Below are 15,362 nucleotides of genomic sequence, written 5' to 3' on the forward strand. Positions count from 1 at the left end.
TTACTTCAAAAGTCTTGAAAATTAATATATTTTTATATTTTTATATTTTAATAATATATAATATATTCTTATATTATATAAAATATAAAGATATATTTTACATAAAAATATTTGTTATGTAACAGTTGGGTGTTGTGCAATGGTTGGGTTGCTCCATTGTGACCTAGGTGATAAGGGTTCAAATCTGGGAAAACAACATTTCTATTGGACCTATCAACGAGTCAGGTTTGACCTGATGGACCAAACCGATTGGGCCAGTTCTGGTTTCAAGAATTGGAATTGACGGGTCAGTTTTGGGTCTGATGATATAGTGTCCCAATTATTATCCAATTCGGAACTGATTCCACCTAGTCCCAAACCAATTCAAACTCAGCCCAAGTTATATACATACAATAGATATATAATATATTAAATAAATTATATATACTATACATATATAATGTATAATATATATAGAATTTAATATATATTAAACGTATTTATTTATTTATTATAATCGGGTTCGTCAGGTTAGACCCAATTGTCCCGAGAACCGATCGATTTGGTTCTAGGTCTAAAAATTATAGACCTTATCGGGTCCAATTCGGTTTTGAGTCCTCAATATTTTCATGTCGGGTCGGTTCCAATTCTAGTCGATCTCAACCCAGGCCTAACTCGTTGACGACCCTACTCTCTATATGTGCAAGGGTAAGGCTATGTACATCTGTCTCTCCCTAACCCTAGCATTGGTAGGAACCCTATCCATTAGGTTGCCCTTTTTTTATTTTTTATTACATATATTATAAAATACATGTTTATATTCTATAATATATATTATTTATATATATATAATACTAATATTAATATCAATCGAGCTAGGCTCGTGAGCTTTCAAGTCGAACTTTTTGTAGGTTAAACTTAAGTTTGAATAACTAATCGAGCTTATCCTAAGATTTCTTGATTAGAATCAAACTTTGAAGCTAAACAAATTTGAGTGTGAACTATTCATTTATAGCTTGGTTCAATTCCACCCCCAGATGTCAGTCCATGAGATATACAATGAACCCAAATAAGGGCAGGTTTTCTATCTAAAGAATGTCGGTGGGCCGTCCATCTTTGCAACCACACTAACCACACTAATTGGGAGAATATTTGTTCTTTAGAAAAATAACTTGGGTGGTTATGACTCCTCTTGCACATGACACATTATCCCAGTTAGTTCTTTATTTGTCATTTTAACTAAAACAATATTGAGTGCAATTACTATTTTATCCCACATCCATGCTAATATGTCATGCACACGAAGCTCTAAAGCAGCCCAGGCTGCCTTTTCCAAACAACCAAACTTTCGCTACTAATTGGTTGTAGCATATAGCACCCCTCTCCTATGGGTTATGGAGGCCAAATAAGCTTTTCTTTATTTCAAAAGCAGCATCAGACATACCTAAAAAAGGGTTATTCATTAAAACACACAGAGATTTTACTAAAACATATCCTTTTATTTTTACTAAAACATCCTCTATAGTTTTCAACTGATTTACTTTGTTGTTGAAAATTGTCATGGACCACTTAAAGCAAGTGGAAAATTTTCAGGGCTAGGATGCATAGTTATTTATTATAAGGGGCATTCTTTTTCTGGATTTTGAGAGGGGGGAAAGTTGGTCAATGGGAATCAAAATCCCATTCACCAAGAATCCTATGTTCTTTTTTCAGATTTATGTGGGGATCAGGGAAAGTTTATTTTCTTGGGTATCACTTAATCGAATAAGTGATACCCATCTCCTAGGTGGGTAAATAACTTTCCCACCTAGGGGGAAAATTGCCAACACTTGAATGGTACAAAAATGTCCCTTTTAATAATGGACTTTTATGGATAAAATGGTCATTGCCTTATGGTAAGTACATTTACCTGGGTAAATAGCTTACGGAAAAGCGAACGGGGCCTAAAAGTACCCCTAACATTTCATATCAAGCTTTAGAAAGAAACAATGTTTGGTTTCAAAAGAAAGAAGAAGAAGAAGAAGAGAGAATTATGGTGTCTATGTTCTTTGGCTTCAATGGAGTATCTTATAGAAAACAAAATTGACCAAATAAAGTGGTTACCTATATTTTACAATGGGTAATAATAATATTTTTTATTTTCTTTTGATTAAATTTGTTCGAACAAACATTAGGATAAGAATTTGCGATTACCCACTTAACTAGGTTCTTAGTTCTCACATTTGTGTTTGTAGCAGATCCAACATAGTCATAAGAATTTGTGCAAAGATAGTTGTAAACTTGTAGTGATACTAAGCCCCATTCTTTTGCCAAAAACATATTTATCTGAATAAATGCTTTCATCCGGGGAAGTTTATGAATTTACCTATGTTATTTTGCACCAATTACTTCCTCCTTTGTTACCACTTTTACCCTTGGGTTTCAATACTGGAAGAGGCATTTTAGTTACACAATAGTATGGGTAGCTTTACCCCTTCATAGGAAAATGATTTATTCACCTATGAAAAGGGTGGCAAATTACTAGGGAAGTGGCCCAAAAATTTACTCATGAGAAAATGCACTTTCCATGAGTCTTATAGTTAGACCAATTCCCTCTCACCCCTTACAATGCAAAAGAACCTGGGCTAGGCTTACATGATAGAGAAAAGGCTATTAAAAGTCATTAAAAAATGATTTGATTCCATATCCACCAATTGGTTTTTTACCCTTCGTTGGCTCGATAGTCTACGGTTTGATTTGCTTTCCATTGTACCAATGTAGTTTAGTACGGGCCTGTTTGGCATGTCTTTTGGGGAAGATCTTCTAGTAGCTCTGACATGCAAAAGACGCATTGAGCTTTTGCATGAAGATTTGAGTAGTCCAAAGCACGTTTGGTAGACACATGTCTTTCCATGTGATATTAAAACGCGAAAGACATGAGAAGCTTCATTTGTAGCTTCCCGAAATGGGCTTCTTGCATCTTTTCGACACTGTCTTTTGGCGGCTAGATCTTCTGCAAGCCAAACGGGAACAAACCAAAAATTGGTATTCTATGAGAAGACATACCAAACAGGCCCTACGTCTTAATGATTGTAGCTCTTCCTCAATCACTTTTGAGTTCCCCATCTTATTAATCATTGAAGCATGAGTGCCGCAACACACCTCTTGGCCAAACAGGTCATGTAATTAACTTTGTTATTCATGGGAACAATTAATTTAGGGTTGCACATCATATTTGAAGAATTAATTTCAACCTCATTAGGCTTGAGTTAGGGTTCAGCCTATTAAAAATTTAGGAAATTTTCTATTTATAAAAAAATAACAAATTTTCAGCCATCAAGATGACCCTTTTAATCATAAGAGTTTTAATATAATATTAATTTAATATATTCCTTTTAATCATAAGATTTATATTTGTCTTACTTTTAACGTCAATATGAGTTATGAGGAAGCAAGAAGGGCATATAGGTAAAGGATAAAATTATCAGTATCAGGTATCATATCGAACAACTTAGACACAAATATGCATATGAATGCATTTTGGAAACACATGGATACGAACAAAATATATGGAAATACTTGGATACGCTAGGGAATTGCACACAAATCACATAATACATTAATAACACTAAATCTAAATATGAATTATCTATGAATAATTTTCATCTTTATTAAATTTTTGGGAAATTTTAATTATTTAGTGTTTTTATTTAAATAATAATTATATTTTTCAAATAATAAATATGTTTTCATTGCTAACATATAAATTGTTTTATTTTACAATTATAAATAATTTTATATAGATAAAATAAATTATTTTATAATTTTTAGCTTTTATTAAATTTTTGGAGAAATTAAATATGAAATTATTTATTTTATTTTATTATAATTATAATTTTCAAATTTTGTTAAAGTTCAAAGACCATCCAAAATTGGTGAATATACAATTTTGTCAAATTAGGCATCGATACACCTTTGTCTCGGTACATATAAGACTGTATCCACTGATACAACATGATATAAACTATAAAAAAGACATATAGTGCCGATATACATGACTCGTGGGATACATACACAATCATAGCTATAGGTACGTGGTGTGTGGCACTAGGGGTGACGGTGGTGGTGTTCTCTATGAAGTTAAGAACAAGATAGTGAGAGCAAGAGGCTAAAGTTTATGCAAGGTGTAGGTAATGGATACATGTGTGGATTCTTAAAGGTCCCCCTAGTTATATAGTTTTCCTTAAGGAAAACAGAGAAGCTTCCCCACTTTGGAAAGGTAATCTCGATCTTATTGGACTTGGAATTGGTAAATGAGTTAGGATTTCACCACATGTCCATTTCAGGTTAATATTTACCCGTTTAAAGACAAATGAGGGTCAACCCAATCACATACACATGTGACCTTTTTTTATTATTTTTAAAGTATTAAACTACTTAGTTAATTGATGAAAATATAATTAAGACATTAATTACATAATTCTTCAATTATTTAATTTCAAAAATAAATAAATTTTAACTCAATTATTTCATCGACTTATTTAAGGTCATTACCTAAATTAATTAACTCCATTACCTTAATTAAATTAAATTAAATTAAATAACTAAGATTAATTAATTAGTTATTAGTTAACTTTGTGTACGCCTAACCTATACAAGGTTTTTTAATCAATTACTTTATTTAGTTAACTTACCTTTATTAATTAAATTAGGAATTTTTTAATTAAATTTCTTAATTACATTAATTAGTTAAGTAAATATAACTTAATTAATAAATTTTATTTAATTAGTTAAAGCATTGATTAATAACATAATAAATTAGTTAACTAATTAAGTTAATAATGTAATAAAAAGTATGGATAAAGAATAATATTAATTAATAAAAAATATTTTAATAAATTTTTATTAATACACTTTTTTATTTAAAAATAAAATTAGTACAAATTAATACATGTTTATTAATAAAGCAACAAAAAAGTAAGAATATTTTAGTTTCAAAATTAAATATTATAATTTGATATCCATTTAAATTTTCTTTAATCAAATAAAATGATACTACAAATTTGTTGATAAAATTAAAAAATTAACAAAATTATTAATTATGAAACATCAATACAAATGGTCTTTCCAGAAGTCGGTATGAGAGAACATCAATACAAATGGTCTTTCCAGAAGTCGGTATGAGAGAACATCAATACAAATGGCCTACTTGAAAACCTTCCTTCCTATTTATGGAGGAGACATGTATGATGACGCATCTCAATTACTTTGACGGTTTGGATTTGTCCAATTGAAGGACTACCATAGACCTTATGTCAGACTTCTCACTTCAGTTTAGATCGTGGTTTTTTAAACCGGACTGGAAAAATTCAGAACCGGTCAGGTAACTGGTTCCATTTTACCTCAGAAGTGTTATTTCCCTCAAAACTGTTGATTTGGTCAGTAAACCGTTGACCTGGGTGGTCGAACCTTTTAAACTGTTCAATGGTTTGGCCAGTTTTTATTTTTTATTTTTTAATTTATTTTTTGTCAAAATGGGCCATTCGTTCAGTTCAAACAACCAGACTGTTCAACCCAAGAATCGGACCCCTGACAAGTTCAAAATAAATGAGGGTAATGATTCATAGGTGGAGGTGTGGATAAATAAAACTGAAAAGCTAACAAAAGTTTATGAGGTGGACTGAACTATAAGGCTGTCTTTGGTTTTAAAGAAAAAGTAGGGAAAGGCATAGGTTTCCCTACCTCTTTTTTCAAATCAAACACAACCTAAATTTCTTTCTATTAAGTATGGACCTAGGACCTTAAAAAAAAAAAGAGGTATGGGCCTAGGTGGTGTTTGGTATCAAATCATTTTATGAACAATGATTTTGCATAGAAAATTGGAAAAAAAGCTGAATTCCAATGCAAATTCCAAGTTCTAGTGTTTATTTCTATATATTCATACGCAAGTGTCATATCGGAGGAAAGACTTGTCTTAACAAGAAATATGAAGTACATAGAAATCAAGGTAAAGAGTTGCTATCATTTTTTTACTTGAAAGTTGAAATCAACCAACCAAACAAGGAATTGCTTAAAATGCCTATATGGCACTGACGTGGCAAATTCTCTTAAAAATGGCTCCAATACCAAACATCGTCGCATGCTTTAGCGGAGTCTTGCATCTCCACTTGCAGCATTGACCATGGATATTGACAACCACGTCCATTACGATCTTGAATTGCTAATGTATGTCATGAGTTGTTATCAAATGTTCTCTGAATCAAAGATATATTGTTGGATCAAGGCTCTGTTTTGACATGTTTCGCTTTTGAGCTTCAAGCTATGAAAAACCAAGTGTTTTGATAAGAGTTGATTTTAAAAGCATTATAATAAGAAGCAAAAACACTTTTAAGCCTCAAAAGCACAACCTTGGGAGGGCTGAAGTGCAGTGACTTTTGGCTTTCTAAGGTGGGCCCTATACTGACAACCTTTAAGCTTTTTTCGGTGAAGAATAATGAGAGCCCCAATCGGCTGTCAAAATATTATTTTGGGCCACTTCAGCCTCTTTAGATAGCTTAATTTGCATTTCAAAGAAGTTGAATCAACTGTTAGTCAAGTTATTTTAATGTTCAGCTCAGCCCTCTCAAACAAGGCAATTAAAGGGACATTTTGTAAAATGATTGTTTTTGCTTTCATTTGTTTTTGGAAATCACCTATCAGCAATTTCTAATTTTGTTTTTTTTTTCTCAATGGGAAAAACATGTGGGTTTTATTTAAAAGGGGCAAATTTTTTAAACTACCTTTATGGTTTAGTTAATTGACTAACTCTACCCTTATTGTTTACGTATTATCTTAGATTATTCCTAAGTTTTCTGATAATTGATTAATTCTACCCTTGTTGTTAGCATTCATTAATGTTCCGACAAAATCTTTACACATGTGACACAGATAATGTATAATTCTTTTAAAACCCAATGTTATCTTCTGTCCCCCTTCTGTAAACTATATAAAATTCATTGCCTGTGAGTGGCACTGTCACGGTCTCCCCTGATTCTTCGTCAGTGATTCTTTGATTGCTCACAAAAAAAGAACATAAAATGTAACGAACATAACAAAAACTATTAATGCATTCTTTTAGAAGCTGAACCATCATTGTCAAGCTAATTCACCTCAAGTATTAGATAAGCTAAAAACCACAACATATTCTCCACTGAACCGGAGACCCACCTCGCATGCTCAAACCCCCTCTTCTTGAATCCCTTAGGTTATATTTGGTTTGAAGGAAAAGGTGGGGAAGGAAAGGAAAGGTAGGGAAACCCATACAAGGTTTGCAAAAATTTCCCTACCTTTCCCTTCCTTTCCCTACTTTTTCCTTCAAACCAATTAACCAAACACAGCCTAAGATCCAGCTTGTTCCTCCTCTTATTCTAGGCTCATTCAAAGTATCATCTTTCAAAGCCAACTTACAGGCATACCTGGATCATGGCCGAACACAAACCGAAGGGGTGTCTCTTTCAAAATATTGCTGCTACCGCTGAAAAAGGAGTCATCCCTCTGTCTTCTCAATGGTGGAGGGCGCGTCTGTTCCTCCCTAGTCTACCGATTCTTCCTGCTGCTTCCAGAAGCAAGTGTTTTTAGTCCACTATGATTCATCTTCTTCTCCCTTTGGCTAAGTTCTGAGGTGGTCTAGGGCTCTTGTTTTGCCAGTAACTGACCTACGACAAGAAGAGAAAGAGGGAGTTTCCTGTTGAACATATAACGAGAGAGAGAGAGAGAGAGAGAGAGAGTGAGAGAGCAATGAGGATCAACATGCAAGAAAGTCAGCTCAGCTGGAAACTGATCCGAGATATCGGCAACCCAACAACGGCGGTTTGATTGGAGCTCCTTCAGACAACGACGGTTCTCTCTTTCCTACTATCTCTGTTTCCCGGCTAAGAAATCCAAGGAACAAGGTACATGGCTCTTCCAAAAGTTTGTCTCTTTTGCAGTTTTTCTCTTAACTTAAGGGCTAAAGGGATATTTCATCATTTCTATTACAATTTAAGGACAATGGCAATTGTCAAAAACAGTAGGGTGGTTTAAGACAATAGTTAAACTATAGGGGTATAGTTAGTCAATTTAATAAAACATAAGGGTAGTTTAAGAAATTTGTCTTTTGAAAAAATAATACATGTTTTTAAAACCAACAAAATATTGGTTTTAAAAAAAATCTTATATAGAAATTATATGATTTATGAAACATGATGTTGAATAATCAAATGAAAACATAATTTTGAAATTTGATTTAAGAACATGTTTCTGGTTTTGGTTTTGAAAACAAAAGCACATAAACACACCCAAGAACATGTTATTTGTATCTTTGTTTTAAAAAATAGTTTATTTTCAAACAAAATGGTTTTGATTTATTTTTGGAACCAATAACAAGAAAAACAATTTATGTTATAAAATACCCCCTAAAATTGAGGCTTTGCACTTTTGAGCTTCGAAAACACAAATTTCAAAGCTTATACAAAAGAATTGGTCTCACTGCCCATGCATTATATAATGGAGTGGTTGTGGGCCATATGCAGCAAAGCAAAATAATTGGTCTGACAGCCCATGAAACAGATATCAAGTTCAGCTAATTCGTTCATCATTTGGAGGGATGGCGAGTGACAATTTTTTCTCCCTATCAGGAAAAAAATTACTCAAATTTTGCCATTATTCTTCCTGTATGTATCTATAATCAAAGAAAATTAAAAATAATAAAAAAACAAAGAGAAAAAAAAAGAAATTTAGGCATGGATGGTGACTGGTAAGGGAGTTGCTTTCGACTACAAGCAGACAGAGAAATCTCTTGCCCAAGCTAACCTTCAACGAACCTTCCTTTTTGCGTCTCTGCTGATCCTTCTGTTCCTTGTTTTATTAGAATTCTCTTTTGTTCCATATTTTATTAGAATTCTCTTTTCTTCATTATGCGCTTTGCACCATCCATTCACATAAAACCAACGTTTTAAAAAATAATTTGGAAACGGAACCGTTCTGGCCATCGGTTTCTGGGTAGATAGTTTGATTATTCGATTCGAATAGATAGTCTATTCTGACAAATAAATTTAAAAATAAAAAATAATTAAAAATAAAAAGGTCAAAACCCACTGAACGGATTGATAAGTCGACCACCCGGATCAATGAATTATTGACTTTTTCAACAGTTTTTAACCAAAAATCGGGTTTTGGATAAAACGGAATTAATTATTTAAATGATTCCCGGGCTGAACAGTCCGACTGTCCAGATCAATGACAGTTCGAAAACCTTTCATAAAACTTCAAACATCTTTTTATTTTTATTTATTTATTTTTCTAAAGCCCTAGAGCTAAAACTGGTTCCTTTGTCAGACCAAACATCACATCCCAAACAAGTGACCTAAAAAACTAAATTGGATTAACTGAACGCAATGGACATATAATACCTGTTATAAAATACATATGGCGCAAATCACCCATTCTCTCACTTAACATTTCTGACTGGCGCGTAGCGTTATCATTTGTTCCACAGCCTGCTATATAGTCGTTTATGTTCAGCTAATTGAATTTAATGAAATCATTTTGTAACAAAAAATTGTGACATGCAAATGAGTGTTGAACTCGGCTCGCATGTTTTCTTATGTTATGAAAATTCGTAAAATAGGGTATTTTCAGATGTTACATTCAGATATCCATACAGTCGTTAATTGCATTCAGAGGTAAAAATTAAAAAATGTAGAAAAATAGATTTTGACCATTGAAAATCTAGAACCAGACGTACGATTCATTTGCCGGTGGGTTTTAATTTTTGATGCCCAAAACATGGATAGGCTGTGTTTGTTTACAGAGCATATATGAACTAGATTTTGCACCCGGTTCAATTTATACATGTTTGTCTGAGCCATGATTTAAATTCCTATTTGATGCAAAACTTGTGTGTATGTGTTTGTGTATTTGTCAAAATTTGCAATACCTTTATTCTACCTTAATGAATTAATTTTATCTCATATAAAGCAGGAATCACCTCATTTTACTGAGTATTGTACTCCTCGCAATAACAAAACACCATTCTAGTTTAAGTTTTACTCTTCACAGGCAAATAGGGCTCTTCTGACACATTACCATTACCCAGCCATGTATCCAGAAGAAAAAATAAAATAAAAAACCATTTCACTCGGTCTATATTAACTACCATGGAAGCCTTGTTGACAGCCCAGGCTACCAAATTTGGACAGCAAAAATGTTCTCCATATTTCAACTAAATATTAACTTCATATTAGAGATCTACTTATTTAGAAGCGGTTAAGGCTATGTTTGGTTTGAAGGAAAATGTAGGAAAAGGTAGGAAAATCTTTACAACCCTTGTATTGGTTTTCTTGTCTTTCCCTTTCTTTCCCCACCTTTTCCTTCAAACCAAATATAGCCTCATTGTGAGTATCAATTCCCTAGTGGATCCATAGATGCTAGTCTGCAACTTGAACCGGGCTGGGCCAAGGTCTCATAAACCTAGCGTGCTCTAATTAAGCTGGCCTCAGGCAGGGTCCTGGTCCAAAGTCACCATCAAACACTACCCAATTTAGGTCATACTAGCTTGGGGCCAGACCCAGGCCAGCCCAAACTTCCTACCAGATCATGCAATGTGTGTTGCAATTTCTTATAATGTAGAAAGAAGGAAAACAAATGTATTCCTTGGAAAAAGGACACAGAATAGGAGATCACATCTCTGCCCCACAGCACATCCCTGCCGTATATTGGAAACATCTCCTGATGATAGTACCAGTCCTGATGATGTCATCATCGGGAGATATTCCCAATACGCGGCAGGGATGTGTTGTGGGGCGGCTCCTTGTGGGGCAGAGATGTGAACTCACAAAATAGTGGAACAAACCACTTTCCTATTTTTCTGGTGTTTGTCCTTTTTTTTGGGTAATCCCGTTTGTCTGTTTGATTTAACTAGAAAAATAGACTTGAATAGTTGAAAAAAATAGACCAGATTTCCCAATTCAGAAAATGAATCATGAAAAGTTTGAAGGAATTCATTTTCACACAATGCACACTTTTTTGAAGTACTTATTTGTCATGAACATTTAATATGCAACCAAGCACTAAAAATAACATTTTATAGGAAATCATTATTTTTTTACTTCATTTCATATGCAACCCAAGGGACCAAATAGAAAACATTAAATAGCTCATGGTTAGAAGTTTATGCAAATAATAATTAGTAGTGAGTGTTGTTAGACGATGCCATTGGTTTTATTTTCAAAATAGAAACTACTGTTGCATCAACAAAAATATATTACTTTTAGGCCTCGTTCGCTTCTCGGGAAGTTATTTATCTGGGTGAATGATTTTTGGGAAATACTTAAATGCACTTAGTCATGTTCTTTTATTTCCCAAATAAATAAGACAATGGTTGTTTTGGCCATAAAAAGCCATTATTAATAGATGCAACTTTGTCCCGTTAAAGTGTTGGCAACTTTTCCCCCAGGTCAGAAAGTTACTTACTAACCTAAGAGATGGGTATTACTTATACCCAGGGAAAATGAATTTTCTGTAAACCCCACATAAATTTGAAAAAAGAATATAGGTATTTTGGCCAGTGGGAACCAGAATCCCATTGACCAACTTTTCTCCATCTCAAAATCCAAAAAACAAATGGGCCCTTAAGGTAAAAGCTTAAGCCTCCTACCTCCCTTGAAGTTTATGATAAATACTAAGACATCTTCTAACATTATTTCAAAAGCTCAGCTATGCCCCAAGCCCAAACAGTTCAGTTGGTCCCTTGTCTCATCTCTCTCATAATTTTAACCAATCCCCCTTCTTGTCATCAGCCATGGCTACTTCTGACAGACCCATTAACAAATTTCAAGGCCAACCAAGAACGACCATATCGGTTGCAGTTCATGATCACTTGCAAAGGGATACTGGACTACTTGTCCCAGCTACCATTGCCAAAGTTTATGTTTGGATTGAAGGAAAAAATAGGCAAAGGAAAGGAAAGACAAGGAAACCAATACAAGGGTTGTAAAGGTTTCCCTTCCTTTCCCTACATTTTCCTTCAAACCAAACATAGCCTAAGGGATTCTTAGTTCCCTTCGGTCCTGTTCTTTCTCTAGTCATGTGGCAAGATTAGTGATTGTGCAAAGAAAAGAAAACAGAAAAAATCTTCCACAGAGTTCTCTGTTCATTCATCCTCGCTTCTCCTTTGGTGGCAGAGCCTTAAAAATCCGATCTGATACGATATGCTAAGTCATGTCGTGGCTGTCATTGTGAAGGTGTAAACTTGCTGCCGTGTATGTGCTCTATGGGTTTCATCCCTTTGCGTCATCTTGGCCCCTGTGTCTAGCACCTCAGCTATTTGGGATCTTGAGAGGGGGAGGGGTGGACTGGGTACCTCTTTTCACACAAAGTTGACACATGATGTAGGCGCATATGGCAAGGCCCCAGATTGCACCATGTGGCATCGGCCAGATGAGATCCTGGCCGTTCAACTCTAACCACTCTATGGCAAGGTCAAGTATAAAAGGGGGTGCCCAGCTTAAGGTAAATCCATATTTCTCACTCTTGCTCTCTTGCTTTTCTGCTCTCGAGTGACCTTGTCTAAGCCCTCTTTTCAGTTCTCGTGTATTTACAGAAAGTCAATAACAAAATTTTCCCACAATTTTCTGAGAAACTGAATCTGAAGAACTACACTTAAGCTTGAAGATTCTCACGTTTCTCTCCTGGCACCAAAAAAATTGCTGCAGGGTTTAGGTTCCAGGCAAGCTTTCCTTTCTTGGATAGTCCCCTTAAATACCAGCCATTCACAAAATCTGCTACTGATTCTAGGTAGCAGCCTTTCACCTCAAAAATGTTCCAAACTTTGGACCACACTTCAAAAGAAAACTTACAATGAAACATCAAGTGACTCACAGATTCCTCGTTCTCCTCACAAAGCGCACTGTTAGTTGAGTTCAACTGCATGCCCATCCTCACCAAATTGTTCTTGGTTAGGATTCTATTCAAATAGGTAGTCCACACAAGGAAAGACACATTTTTGCACTAAATAATATTGATTGGAATTACTGACCATCCGACCTGGATAAATAATTGTACAAGAATTTAATGGAAAAGATTCCAGATTTGTCCCAAATCCAAAGCACACCAGGCGTGCACCTTTTGAAAGTGTAGTGCACCTGTGCCTGGAACCTAGGTGAGACATATACCCTAACATTTGCCTTGCTTGTGCACCTAGGTGTGCCTCTTAAATCACTAGCAACACTGTCTTACTGAGAAGATATCTCAATTACAAAGATATTGTAGTGAAAGGGAACTAGAAACTGCTGAGTCACAATAGACTGGCTCAAAAACAAAAGTACAGGATCTTCACAGCATAAACACATGTGATAAGTGAGAAATTGGGCTAGGACACCACAATCTTCCTACACTTGGACCCAATGATCTCTTAATGGTCTTCCTGATGCATTACGAAGACAAGGGAAATGTACAGATATCAGTTTATATTGGGAGGTTGTTAAAAGGCATCGTGGAAATGGATCTTAGTTGTTAAAAGGCACAACTATGGTTTTCTTTTTTAACTTTAAAAAACTACATTATTTAAGGAGACTCTAAAGTTGAAAATAGTTGGCTGATGAAGGAAAGTAATGCTATATGGATTTACATAAATGAAATCAGACATTTCAAATGGTGGTCAAGAACATACAACCTACAGTTCAATGGGTACAAAGATCAGCTAGCTGATGGATTGGGTAAACAAGGGGTCAATAGACATCAGATTTTTGGGGCTCAAATGTAAGATTTTGTGGGGAGAAATAGTAAGGGCTATGCTCTCATGAAACATAATGATATGTGCAACACAAATTCATGGTGTACTTCATCTTGTTTCATGAATAAATTTTCTGTTATTTTTCAAAAAATACATATTTTTTACTAAAAAATGGTGACTGATGGAAAAGCATGGCATATGAGGTGTTAATCCAAACAAGAGGAATAAAAGGCCATGATAGTTTACTATGGTTGTTAAAGCATAAAAGTGGAATCAAATTGAATATCATAAATTTTAATAAAAAAGAAAACTCAACAGAAATAATAGATTAGAAATTGAAAAGAAGTATTATGAGCAAACACTTAACTTAAGAAAGGTTCATAAGTATCTTCATTTGCAAGAGATTTGTCATGGAATAGTCTTGCCTGTTTCGGGTTTGCTGCCAAAAGTAATGAAGAATTCATCAATGATGAAATCTGGGAAGAAACTTAAATAAACAAAACTTTCTCAGCTACATAAGACAAGCATTACTTCTATATGGATGGAATATGTTTCTAAATAGCTTAGGGGCTGTGATTTGCACAAACTGCATTTTCAATGAATAGGGAAGGCTACTAGTTAATAGTAGAAAATTATATTTCTAGAAAGACAAAAGCACCACTTTTTTCAAATTCTATATTATTATATACTGATCAAAATTTGTATATTATTGTACATGGTCAGATCAAAAGTGGTGTGTCCAAAGAAGAATCTCAATTTAGTTTATGTAAATCTGCAATGCAGAAGGAAAGCACTAGAAATAGCTATTGTACCTCAAAAGTTAAATAGATAGAGAGGATAAACCAAAGTTAAAAGCCAAACCACACAAATAATTAAATGCTGTTCAATAGATCGCTGTAATGTGGGTCGGGCACAAATGCAGCATGCATGGCCTGTGAAATATAGCCATTGAGGCCCATTTCCAATTTCTATATCCGCTTTAGGGGGGCTGTAAATGAGCCAAATGCTCCTCAATAACTAACTATAAACAGTTAGTTTGGGAGGCAGGGGGGCATTTGTGTATTTAGACTTGGGGGGAAAAAATGACTGAACCCCCCCCCCCCCCAAAAAAAAAAAAAAAACAGCTATATAACAGCCAGTTTGAGGGGCCCATTCAATAATTCCTAACTCCTAAAATACCCTTAACCTCCCTCATTTTCATCACTACAACTCTCTTACTCTCTAATGTTCAACTTTATTTCAAGTGTCTCAAGTTAGCAATTTGGGAGAATTAGAAGCTTCATCAAATAAAATCAAGTTGGGATATCAGACTAGAAGACCGAGGAAGAAGTAGTTATTTTTTCATTTTTTCTAAATTTTAGGATTTTAGTATTTTATATTCATTAAAATGGCCGGTTCTTCTTCTCAACACACTTCCCCGATGGCTTTGATGAGGCCTAATCATAGTACGATATCATTAATATAGGCACTAGTGCTACTGTTGATCATGCTACTCCTAGTGTATCTAGGGGTGGAAAGAGAACAAGTGAAGTATGGAAAATGTTCACAAAAGAAGAGGTTGAGGGAAAAGGGAAAGAGAGTTATTTGCAAAAAATGCAAAAGTGATTTTAGTACCACAGCAGTGGTGGCAAGAATGGGCGTTCTAATTTTTTTT

The sequence above is a fragment of the Nelumbo lutea genome, chromosome 7 (assembly GCF_056320005.1).
Source record: "Nelumbo lutea isolate HS-2025 chromosome 7, American lotus-T2T, whole genome shotgun sequence".
Taxonomy (NCBI): domain Eukaryota; kingdom Viridiplantae; phylum Streptophyta; class Magnoliopsida; order Proteales; family Nelumbonaceae; genus Nelumbo; species Nelumbo lutea.